At 40.6% G+C, this 13,211-nt stretch overlaps 1 long non-coding RNA gene across 1 annotated transcript; it reads right to left on the bottom strand.

Annotated features, from left to right (window-relative positions):
• Positions 1-4,866: 4,866 nt before the first annotated feature.
• On the bottom strand, positions 4,867-12,023 carry LOC146506154 (uncharacterized). The gene is made up of 2 exons (XR_014877344.1): positions 10,724-12,023; positions 4,867-8,596 (listed from the first exon to the last, which is right to left on the bottom strand). It is a non-coding gene; the product is annotated as an uncharacterized LOC146506154 (long non-coding RNA).
• Between the last annotated feature and the right edge of the window lie 1,188 nt (positions 12,024-13,211).

Below are 13,211 nucleotides of genomic sequence, written 5' to 3'. Positions count from 1 at the left end.
GCAAAAAAAAAACAGAGCAATAGAGTAAACATCATCGTGATGATCTATGTGAATATGACAGTAAATACTAAATATTAAACATTATTGTGCAGCACGTAAGATCGACAGCACAGTGTGCTTTGAGGTAGGAGCCAAAAAGGGTGTCGTTTGTGTGTGTGAGCACCCGTGTGTACACCTGTGAGCATGGACGCGCTTGTTTTTAAAAGGTTCCTTCATGTAATGATCTGCTAGAGGGTGTGGGGGGGCCACTGCCCCGTCCTCCAGGGCATGAAGCAGGTATGGAGGAGATCAAGTCTCCAGACATCCAGAGGCCCCTTGAGCAAAGGAGACCAAGGAAGACCAACAGAGGGGCAGCTGAGCCACTGTCCCAGAAAGAGCTGAGGAGAGTCCCAGATGAGGGGTCACTCAGCAGCCGCGGAGCAGAAGCCAGGGGGGGTTGCAGTGACGTGCCTGTGAGCTCCGCCGGAAGCCAGCTGTGCCAGAGTGAACGAGCCCCAGGCCGAGAGGCCGAGGGTGCCCCACCACCGAAGTGGCCCGAGCGAGCCCCAGGCCAAGAGGCCGAGGGTGCCCCACCCCCGAAGTGGCCCGAGCGAGCCCCAGGCCCCGATAAGCAGCCACCAAGGAGTGAGCCGGTGTGTACCTGGACGCCCATCCCCGGACACAAAGAACCACCAACGCACCGATGTCTGAGGGCGTCTGCCACCGGCAGGGGGAGTGGTGGGGGGAGATAGGCCTCCAAACCTTGGAGGACCTGAGATGTCCCCAGAGAGGTGGCGTCTGATACCCAACCTGACATATAGACACAGACAAACAGGCACACACAGATACAAACATCCATTCCCACCCTCATGCTCTCATATGCACTTACTCCACACTCAACCAACGTGGAGACAGACATAAAGAGACGCTGTACACACAATCACACTCCCCAAGCGTACTCTACGAACCGGGTCTAGGTACCCTTGCCCCTGGAGGGGGGAACTGCACCCAGACCCAGGTTGTGTTACCCTTTTCCCTGCGGTGGGGAGAAGCAGACCGCCCCGACTCCGCAGCAGCAGGGAGGCCCCACACTCCAGACCCACATGCTGTTTAACCTTATGAGGAAGAGACCTAAAATATATTCAGACAGTGGATGAACTGAGGGACTTCAAGGCTCAGTGGAGGATAAATGTAGATTACTACTGCATAACTAAAAAGTTTAGGTAAAATCCTTTATTCTGAAGTTTTTTCTATATGATTTCACAGTGGCTAATGTCAAATACTAAATTCACCCGAGTGAGTGCACTTGTTGCTAAATATGCTCTTATTTTTATCTGACATTATTTCATGAGTGGAGATTGAGTTTTTTCATAGTTTACTGAATTTATATTCCATCATCTGGTCTTCAAGCAATTATAAATAACATCTAAATGTAGAGATTTCTGTCAAATAAGCTACACAGCATCCGGTTTAAAATATACAGACCCGTCCTGCTGCAGTAAACCGCAGCTTTCGGCATCTTAAACCACGCTGCAGTTCACAGTTAGCTATTCCTAGTTGAAGTAGGAAACAAACAGCCCTGCTGAGGTGGAAGCACAGCTGCTGTTAACCAGCTTCACTAAGACGAGAGTACCAGGACAGATGGAGGAGCTGAAGAGGCAGCAGCAAATATTGTCCAGCCAAGCCAACAGAAACCACACGAGATGCCTCAAGAAAAGGGACCATTTTCAGCTAGAATCATGCATTAATTCATTTTCTGGATCCCCCTCACAAACAAAATTTAACATAACACATAACACATGTTGTCCTAGCAACCACACTCCTTGACTTTAGGCCACAACAAAAGTCTGAGATTGCAGTTTGAAAATGATGACAGACACGCAGATGTACTACCTGATCAGGTCTAGGTCATCAAGTGGCATCCTCTTATTTATTATACTTTTTTCATGAGAAAAAAAAAGGAGATGAAATATGCACATAAAAAATGTAGAGTGACATCAAATAAAATACTCGCACGACCAGCAAACATGACATTTACACGGTTTTATTTAAGAAAAACTCAAAGTCAATCTGCAGAAAACATCCTTACAGCGTCCATATGAATTGGTAGGTAAGTACTGTAGCAGCCACGTACTGCTAATCAAATGTACTTGAATAATTGATCGACGGTGGGTGTTAGCACCTCCACAAAAGCAGAGGTTTGGCGTATTCAGCTGTGCGTTAACACAATGTCAAAGACTTCAGTGTCAATGACTCTATAGTAAGAGAGATTATTCACTTATTCACAAGTCAAAAACAGCTGCAAATGTTCCTGCATCCAAACAAATTCACCCTGAGGTCAGAGAAACTCTGAGAAAGTGCAAACAACCCCAGAGCTACATCTAAGACTCTACAGGCCTCAGTTAGTTAGGATGTTAAATGCTGAACTTCCTGACAGTAAAATTAGAAAAACACTGAACAAGTATGGCTTTTTAGAAGGTCTGCGAGGAGAAACTCTCCTCTCTCTGAGAAGAACAAGCGTGGGTTGAGTTTAAGCAAAGCTGGATCTGATCAGGACTCGAGACGTCTGGAACAATGTTGGTCAGACTGACGAGCCCGAAGTATGTCTGATGTAATGCACAGTGCCATGTTTAGTGAAAAGCAGACACATCACATCAGCACAAACACCATGACGTGATGATTTCGGCCTGTTTTGGCACCTCGCGGTCACAGAGCTGAGCATGAAATCCTCTGAATATCAAAGTACTCGTAGAGTCAAATGTGAGGTTGGCTCTCTGACAGATCAAACTGACAACAGGACAATCATCCCAAAAAAACAAAACAAGGTTCAAGGTGCTGCAAGGTCCCGTTGACATGCAGACCAAATCTGGACATCAAGAGAGCCGTGCATAAAGAAATGCTGCAAACCTAAACTGAAGCAGTGGTGTAAAGAACCCAAACACAATTCCTCCACAGCGTGCGACTGATAAATTCATAAAGAAATTGATTTCTGTTAAATAAATACTTTTACAGTTTAATACATTTTCGATTTTATCCTTCGGGGTTTGTATATTTATCTAATTTTTGGACCTAGTAAGGACCGATCCGATATACAGTATCGGTCCGATCCTGACCTAAATTACTGGATCGGAAATCAGAGAGAAACAAAAAATGTAATCAATTCAATTCAATTCAATTCAATTTTATTTATATAGCGCCAAATCACAACAAAAGTCGCCTCAAGGCGCTTCATAGATACAGAGAAAAGCCCAACAATCATATGACCCCCTATGAGCAAGCACTTTGGCGACAGTGGGAAGGAAAAACTCCCTTTTAACAGGAAGAAACCTCCAGCAGAACCAGGCTCAGGGAGGGGCGGGGCCATCTGCTGTGATTGGTTGGGGTGAGAGAAGGAAGACAGGATAAAGACATGCTGTGGAAGAGAGACAGAGGTTAATAACAGATATGATTCAATGCAGAGAGGTCTGTTAACACATAGTGAGTGAGAAAGGTGACTGGAAAGGAAAAACTCAATGCATCATGGGAATCCCCCGGCAGCCTACGTCTATTGCAGCATAACTAAGGGAGGATTCAGGGTCACCTGGTCCAGCCCTAACTATATGCTTTAGCAAAAAGGAAAGTTTTAAGCCTAATCTTAAAAGTAGAGATAGTGTCTGTCTCCTGAATCCAAACTGGAAGCTGGTTCCACAGAAGAGGGGCCTGAAAACTGAAGGCTCTGCCTCCCATTCTACTTTTAAATACTCTAGGAACAACAAGTAGGCCTGCAGAGCGGGAGCGAAGTGCTCTAATAGGGTGATATGGTACTACAAGGTCGATCCATTAAATATCACAAAAGCATCTCACAAACCTTGCGACATGGCGTAACCCAGGTAACCTGAGCACGTCTGAGCAGTATGCGTAACATGATAGAGCGGCTGTTGTGCGCGAAACCTATCGGCACTCTGGAGCTGCTTCACACTGAAAGCATCCGGAGCCTCGCTACATGCTTCCAAACCAGGTGTTGTGCCAAGGTAGGCATCCCGACAAAACCTGCTCCCCCAGCGCCGAGAGCACCTGCTGGGCACGGAGTGTGGATCTGGTTTACTCCGCCTCCATTACAGACAGTTAGATGTGGCAGTAGTGATGTTTTAGTTTTGTGAAAAGGTGAAAAGTGAGTGTCATTACATTACCATTCAGTTTGAGGATTACAACAAAAAAGTATATATTTATTGTTCTCGCGTGGTATCGGACAAGATCCTTTTAACAAACGAAGGACATTTATTTTTATCCTCCTATAACTTTACTGTATAAAGAGCTAAAACCTCCAAAGTTTCAGGAATAGTTTGTTGTTATAAGAAGTTTTTGTGAACTAAAAAAAAAAAAAAAAAAAAAAAAAAAAAAGAAATCACGACTGTGGGATATCGTTTGTCCGTGATTTGGACAGCCCAGCGTGCTCCCGACGCAGGGGAAACAAATTCCACCGGCACGGCACGACCAAAACACTTTTTCATACTTTTGTTACATTTTGTATAGAAATGACACAAAATTTCGCGTCAGGTTAAAGGTGATAGAAACTGTTTACACTGACATCCATCTTGATAAAAGATGAGACTCATGAAGCTGTGTTTGCATCTATTTGAACTGCTTTCCACTCCGGATGTCTATTTATGTTATAAAAGGGTCCATTCTACAAATTGTTGTTGGTTATAAACATTAATTTGTGCAAATATTGCACTTCTTTTTTTCAGAACCAAAGAGTTTTTGAAATCTGCATAAAATTACATATTAATAACTTTTTGAGTATTACTTTAAATACTTAGATTTAAAGTTCTGCTACAAGTTTAAAAGATCAGCATTGCTGAACTGCGAAAAATATTGTGAGTGCAGTGTATGTTTTATGTTTTAAAATTTTAGTCTGAACTTGTACAAAATGCAGCAAGACATTAAAAAACAGTTTTATTCGTTATATAATTGACTATATCGATTCATATCAGTATCAGCAGAAATCCAAATTTATGGTATCGGACATTTAAAAAAATGGTATCGTGCCATCTCTAGTAAGGACGGGATAATTTCTTTTACCAGGACTCGGTACTAAACTTTATGCTAATACAACTGGCATTCCCAGTGTACGTCCTCCGATACACATCAGCATGTTTGTATGAAAGCAGCTTATTTTTGAACAAGTATCAAAAAACTCAAGGTTGCATCCTCATTTGTATTAAATAATGCTTGTAGCAAGCAGATTTATCCTGTGCTAAATCACATAATGAGGAAGTAAATCTAGCTAATGATTGAGCCTTTGTAGTTATTGCAACAATTCAGTTTCCTGAGATTTCTGGCTTCCTTTCAGTCGTTCAGGGGACACACATTAGCAGCGTGCGTCATCATATAGCGCATACTAGGCTTCAGTCAGGGGTGATATTACCTCCTCAGTAGGAATACAGACAGCTCAAAAAGTCACCATTATCCTCTCTTACAGACCCCATCATGCTTTCAAGATCAAAGAGGAGCAAGCTTTTATTTAAGATAAAAGCTACTTATTTATACTGCTGCTGCTTTCCTCTCTTTTGGGCCAGTCCTCAGAAAGTTCATCCAGTCCTCAGAAAGTTCATCCAGTCCTAAGAAATAAAAATGTGTACGTTTTGTATGTTTTCTCATGTTATTGTATGAAGTCAAAGTGATTTATAAAATCAGGTTACTTTAAACACAGGTTTTGTTCATTCCACACATTTTTCTAGAAATGAAACCCAGGAAAAATATCTGAAATGATTCATTCAGTTCTATTAATTCAGTTTTATAAAGCAACAAATCAAAATAACAGTTGGTAACTGTTGTCCTAACAAAAGATGTGCATTTGTGTGCATCTCAAGCCTTTGCCTTTAAAAAGAAAGAAAAAAAAGGCTGTAATAAATGTTCACAGTATGCATGTGCAGGTGATTTTTCACCTCATCTACACCTAACTGAGCACTTAAATACAAACACTTCTCATAAACACTTAATTTTCTGTTGATGAAAACAAAGAAAAATATTAAATTTTACTGCGTCATTAAACAAATTTTAAATTCCTCTCATTAAGCTTTTTTCCTTGGGTAGCAATGAGGAGATAAACAACAATGATTCATTAAATGAGGAAGGCTTCCACAAAAGCAGTTAACCTCCTACAGATACACAGAATAACACATGAATTTGCTGTTTTTTAACTTCAAACACTGGAGATTCTATATAGAAAAGTCTTTTTTTGTAAACATCTGGTCCACCAAAACAGAGTTCCAGTTTGTAATGAATTGGCAACGACTGTAAGAGAGGAAGAAATGTGTTGGTGAGTGCTGCACCATTTAAGCACTAACTTACGGCTCTCTGGTGTAGAAGAACAAACGATGAAGTATAAAAGAGGTCGTGTCTTCCTAAAACAGATATGATGAAGTCCCTATGCTCCAGCACACCGTGTAACATTATTCCTAAAAAATGTTGCCAAAGCTTTTTAGTTTTGCTTTGTTTTAGAATTCTGGAATGCTCCATGTGAGTTTCTGAACTATGCACTAAGAAATTCATATCTGCTGTAATTGACCAACTTTTGCCAACGAAGCAAACTTGACCAGAATTCTCAAGCAGGAAATTAATTAACTGTCCTCGTAATCCTTTGAACACGGTGCTGCTTTACTGTGAACGGTTTCTGCTCGTCGTTCAGGAAAGAGTGTTGTTGTTTTGGACAGGAAATAAAAACAAAGCTTCAGCTTTTACTGTTAAAGTGGGTTAAGAATGCAAACTTATGCCTTGCTGTTACACTTTGACTCTTAGCAAAAGCGAGTGGCAGCAGGTCAGTAACAGGATCGGGTATAAAAAGAGCATCTTAGAGAGGCAGAGTTTCTCAGATGTCAAGCTGGGCAGAGGTTCACCAATCTGTCTACTAACTGTGGAACAACTGTTTTAAATATCTGAACGTTTATAGAATCTGGAGAAATCTCTGTGCAAGCAATAAGGCTGAAAACCAGCGCTGGATGCTGCGATCTTCAGGACTTCAGGGTGCACTGCATCAAAAACAGGCACGATTCTGTCATGAAAGTCACTGAATGGCTCAGGAACCCTTCCAGAAATCACTGAGCACATTTCCCCAAACCACCCAGGTAAAGAATAAAACTCTATCATGCAAAGGAGAAGCTATATGTATATAACTATATGATTCAGAAATGCTTTGCTATAGTTGGTGGGAATCACCATACATCCCACGATACGATATTATTGCAATTTTTAAAAATATTTTGCGATATTCAGATTCTGTACATAAAGGTAAACTTTATCAATATTCATTTTCTCTAATATCAAAGTCTCACACTCAGTCTTTCTCTCATTTCAGTTTGATTGTTGACAAACTGAACGGTTTGTATTACAGTCTAGTCCAACTTAACTGAATCAACCATCTGGTACAATTATAGCTATTCTGAACTATGCAGTTTATGAAAACTATGCAGCCCCTTCAGCAACTGAAGAATTTGAAAGTAAATTAAAACAAAATATAATTTTACATTAAATAAAAAAGTTTTAAACTTAATTAAAATAAAACATGTCTTAAATTAAAATAAGTAAACTGTCATGTTTATTGCTGCCAAAAACAAGTTAAACACATTTGGACAGTGAAGGAATGTCAGGATTCTTGCTCAGAAAAAGGATCAACATGCTCTGAAGTCAGAGCACAAAAACCTTTTTGTAACAAAATATCGATTTCTGCTGTCCCTGTATCCATACATTATTAGCAAACAAAATATCACCATACTACACAGTATCGATTTTTCCCCCACCCCTACTTTGCTACAGTCTTCCCTGCAGGCAAAGCTCGTTTAAAACAGACTGAGGCAAGATGGAAAACTGTTCTGTGGTCGAAATCTGAAATTAGTTTTGGAAAACACGACAGGGCATATGTGGAACTAAGTCATGGAATTGACAGCTTGCACACTGAAAGGTTTGTCCAGGTGTGGCTTGGTGCCGTCTGTGGCACAGCGGGTTCAGGGGCAGTCAGAATACCAAAAAATTTGATTTCTACAATACAACAACACAAAAGGTCTTTTCCGTCTTTCACAACATGTAACCACTCTTGGTTTCACACTCACATGATTAACACATGACACGTTTCTGATTTGCACACTGACACCCTTTCAGAAATAACACTCACAGCAGCACTGAAAACTGGCTGACTGGACTGAACAGCTGAATTTTAAAACATGAATAAATATTGTAATTAAGAGGGAAAGAATTTTTTCTAAATTCAAAGGAGCTTTAAATACTAAATAATTTTAGAGAACATTAGGGGCATTGTAAGTCAAATCATTGGGGTACAACACTAGCTTGGCTTTTAAAATGTGGCCTGCTATGAGGTTGGTGCCAAATAATTAGTAAATTAACAAATGAATAGAAAGTAAATGCAGATTTGCACTGTGGCAGCACAGAAAAATACAGTTGTGTATGTGCTGGCCTGTAAGGAAGCTTCAGTGTAGACTGACATGCTTTCATGTGTAGAGTGACTTTAAAGTGCACTTTAATACAGGTTTGAATATCCAATTATTCACTTACAGTATGATAATAGCTCTGAGTTGCTTCCTACAGCCTCTCTCGAGCATCTTGACCAGATGTCTGCTCGAGTCTGTGAAGATGAAACCGAACAGTAAGAACAATAACAGCCTAATTATCATTTTCCTGACACTCACCGAGTGACAGACGAGGAGAGCCCGCAGAGTGCACTGAACAGGCTAACAAGCTGTCAGGCTAACACGCAGCACTGAAACTGATGCGGTGAAGTGCACAGTCACAAAATGAGGGAGGTTTTTTTTATGCTTTCTTTGTCTTGTCACTTTGTGTCATTAGCGTCATTTACAGAAATAGTTTTCTAGTCCATCTCGAGGCACATGCCCATGAAAGTCACACGCTGACTTTACAATAGAATTAGCAATCTAATGTGAACGTCAAAAAACTTTGTCGGGGTTCTGAACAAAGCTAGAATTTCATGTGCTGACAGGAAACAGCTAACAGGCTCATTTCTTTTAGTTGAAAACTTTTCTAAGACAAAAGTAGCACATTTTGAAACGTCAACTTTGAAAAAAAGAAAAGACAAACAACACCAATTTCACACAGCATGTAATAAATAATACAGCTACACTACAAACAGACAGGAGAACATAACGAGAAGACAAAACAACAACAAAAGAAAAGACAGGAAATACAAAGAAGAAGCTTTCTATGCTGGAGACAGCAATAACATTTAGGGTGCACAGTAAATGTACTGTTATTTTCTGTAAACCATTATATAATGCTTTATATCACGGTTTAACATATAGAGACTAGAGATGGACTGATCCGATACTGTCCTAAATTACTGGATCGGATATCGGAGAGAAATAAAAAATGTAATCCGATCCGAAGTATCACAAAATCACCTCACAAAACGCGTTACTTGGTGTAACCCAGCTCGGCGCATCGGAGCGGTATGTGTCAGGTGACAGAGCAGCTGTCTGTGTTGGAGCCTCCTACATGCTTCCTAACAGCAGCGTTTCATGTCTGCAAAAACTATCCCAGAGAAGTAAAGCAAGTGTGTAAGTTCATCCCTGAATGTTTGCATAGGTTTTCCACGTTAAGCTTAGCAACTGATATATTGAGCCACAGCTGGACTGGCCATCGGAGTTCCATATTGAGGTGAAAAGGAAGCGAGTTATGTTATTACTTCAAACATGAAACTGATCAATGATCAGCTGATCATCTTTCTCGTTTGTTTATGGCCCACTTTGCGCTAGAAAGAGAAGACCAGCGGATAAACAACAGCAGCACGTTTAAGCGTGATCAGCTGTTGTTAGAATGTATTTAATATTACTTTCTAGTATCAGCTGAGGTTTGCTGGAGCCACGCTGTAAAGCTGCTGGTCATGATGTCGGTTTGAGACTCTTAATCTCAGGGTTAGTAAAGGGACCTCTGGCTAATACGGTGGGTTCTGTGTCGGGCTCATAGCCGAAAACTAGCTTTACTTTGTTGTCTGGGTCAACTTTGCTAGCAGAGACAGAGAGAGGCGTTGAAAGGCTGCTCCAACAGAACTTATTGTTTCAGAGGAAAACACGAACACGGTGTACAGTCGAGTCTTAATAGCTTACTTACAACTGGGCTCGTCAGGCTCTCTTCTTGGCTGCAGTGGTTATTATTATATTTACATGCTTCCAGCTCCCGTTTCTGCTCGATGACAGCTCGTACTTTTCCTTTTTCTCCCTCCCTCGCTCACAGACACATAACGTGTATGGCAGTCCATTCTCCCTGCAGCACGGACTACACTGCCCATGATGCTACATTCTTGAGAGCTATACCGGTAGCATTCTGCCTATTAGCTTAGCACAACAACAACAACAGGCGCTCTCTCACCCAGGAAACACGCAGAGAGAGAGAGCGTCACCCTGTAACCATGGCAACCGTAACGCTGCCGCCTGGAACAACAGAACGTAGCTGTCAAACAAAACCCAAACAGTCCTGACCCGCCACAATATGAAACAGGGAAGTACCGCCGTGTAATCCATTTATTTCAACAAAGTAACTGTATTCTAAATACCACCTTTTTAAACGGTAACTGTAAGGGAATACAGTTACTCATATTTTGTATTTTAAATACGTAACGGCGGTACATGTATTCCGTTACTCCCCAACACTGCACATATCCAAAGCTTGACACAGCTGCTGTAACATAAGACTGACATCCAGCTAACCACAGCTAAAAAGATATTTAGAGAAAACTTACCGTTTCCTCAGGTTACACGAGCTGAGTTGTTTCACGCTGAAAAGTTGTTGTTTTGGCTCTCACTGAAGACACCGACGTTGAACACACAGCTGTTCTTTTGTGCTGCTTTTAAGCGAAACATCCTTTGTATGTGAGGAAAATGCTGTTCATCCTCTTCAGCTCTAGCGTAAACTCTGCCATGTTTTCCAATGTTTCTTCTTTCCGGGTGTCGCTACTTTGAAACGCTTGGGCCGCTCCGCCACAGTTTCAAACTGGTCATGTGACTGCATGGCCGCATCTGATTGGTAAAAAAGTTACCGGAAACTCCACTGGCGGCATGTTATCTAATGTGTTAAACTAATTATTTTTTTAAAAAGTCGAATTTTGCAAATGTAGCGGAGTAAAAGTACCGTTTCTTCTTCACAAACGTACTCAAGTAAAAGTAAAAAGTATTGTGCAAAAAGGTACTTTAAAAGTACTTTTTTTCATAAACTTACTCAAGTAAATGTAACGGAGTAAATGTAACTCGTTACTACCCACCTCTGGATATGTGAGACGGAAACATGAAGATGAAACCAGGAGATGTCCTTACTGAATCATCAGAGCTGAACAGGTGATGGAGAAACAGGTTTACCTTTTAGGTGACATGAATGAGTTGAAGTTATGAACTGTTTCTGAGAGACGAATAACACCAGGATCCTTTTCTACATAGCTGACAGCTGGTAGCTGTGCAGGGGTGGGTCTAGCTTTTGTCGGGGGCATGTAGGGCATTAACAGGGAAAGGGGTGCACAAAGAAAGATTTTTCTTTGTTATGTCATTTAAAAACTTTGAATAAATAATTATCTGAATCTTGCAACAAAACTGGTCATCTCATTAAATGTATAGAAGTCCATTATTGTATATAGTAACTATTAAGTCTAATATACCCTAGTAAGCTATAGTACTTTTTCCTTTGGGAAGGTACCATCTGTGCAGTCTGCAATTCTGTTGAAGAAAGATGTTGAATCTATTTAAATATTGTAGAAAAATAATTGATTTCAGTGCATTTGTTTTATACTTGCATTAAATTAAAGTTGATTACATCGATTAAGGGTGGGGGGTGGTTCCCTAATATTTTTGCTGGGAGTTGGCAACCCTATTAGTTAGGTAGGTACGTACGCTTTAAAATACCAGAATAGGGAGGATGGTGTAGGTTTAAATTTATTAGATTGATCAGTGTTGCTGAACTATAAAATGTTTTGGGTGGAGTGTATTTTTTGCATACAGGTATAGCAGAATAGCTCCAGTCTCTTGTTTTTTAAAACTTGAGTATGAACTTATACAAAATGCAGCAACAGTTTTATTGATTACAAAATACACTATAATGGATTCGGTATCGGCAGATATCCAAATTTATGATATCGGAATTGGTATCGGACATTAAAAAGTGGTATTGTGCCATCTCTATTAGAGACTGGCTGATATAGCGGTTAACGGCGATTTTGTTGCTAATATCACCTGATTTAAATAAATCAGGAAAAAAACGAAGATTTCTTGAAGATTTATTAATATTTAAGTAAACGGGAAGCTGCAGAGTTCCCCGTGGTGGTCAAACACACAAGGCAAGCGTCTTCTTTGAAGTTTTCATTTATCAATATAAATGCTCATAGAGTAGCAAATGCTAATATTGGCTAACATGTATCATTAGGTTGATCAATGTCACAGCCGTTAGACAAACAAAAGTGTCTTTGTTAACTTTCTTGTTCATTTGAATTTATAGTTCATACATCTACATTCATGCCAAAGTGATAAGAAGCAAGCCCTGCAGCCAGGCACCCAACTTGAACCACCACTGAGCACAGGTGTTTGTGTCTATGAAGCCCATGCATCACATTGTGTGGGTGGGTTACAGGCGAACCAGTTACATCCCATTTTGTTTCATCTTCTTACTGTAAAGCTCATCTCATCTTGTTTTTAACCATTATTTCAATTATCTTTGATTTCAATAACCAGCAGAGGATAATATATGAAGGTACAAACTCTGATGAAAAGAGGTTTGTTCATCACTAAAAAGGTTTTCACTAGCCACTATGTTAGGTACATCTGCTCAAATCCTCCAAATATTTAATGAGTGAATCGCAGGAGCAGTTGGTGCACTCAGGCATGCAGGGGACTTCAGGGTGAAGTTCAAAATGAACATCAGAATTCGGAAGAAACGCGATACTTTTCAGCCAAAGTATCGTGTCCTTCACCCGATTTAAATCTACTAGAGCACCTTCTGGCCATAACTCAGCTCTGAGCAGCTCCCACGTTAGGTTCAGTGTCTCACTCACTCTGCAAAACACCACCACAAGAAAACCACATCATAGCTTTTTAAGACCATTTAAAAGGAGGGTGAAATACAGAAAACACTGAGTACCCGAGTGGGGTTCCAGCTACGACGGGTTTTACTGAGGTCTCATAATGTGAGTTATGTTGTGGCTTTGAGTTACTTGGAAACTGGTCAAATAGATTGTTCGGGGTTTTGAG

The sequence above is a fragment of the Neolamprologus multifasciatus genome, chromosome 12 (assembly GCF_963576455.1).
Source record: "Neolamprologus multifasciatus chromosome 12, fNeoMul1.2, whole genome shotgun sequence".
NCBI classification, from domain to species: domain Eukaryota; kingdom Metazoa; phylum Chordata; class Actinopteri; order Cichliformes; family Cichlidae; genus Neolamprologus; species Neolamprologus multifasciatus.
Note: the sequence above shows the minus strand (reverse complement) of the source record. Positions and strands in the feature narration are given on the sequence as shown.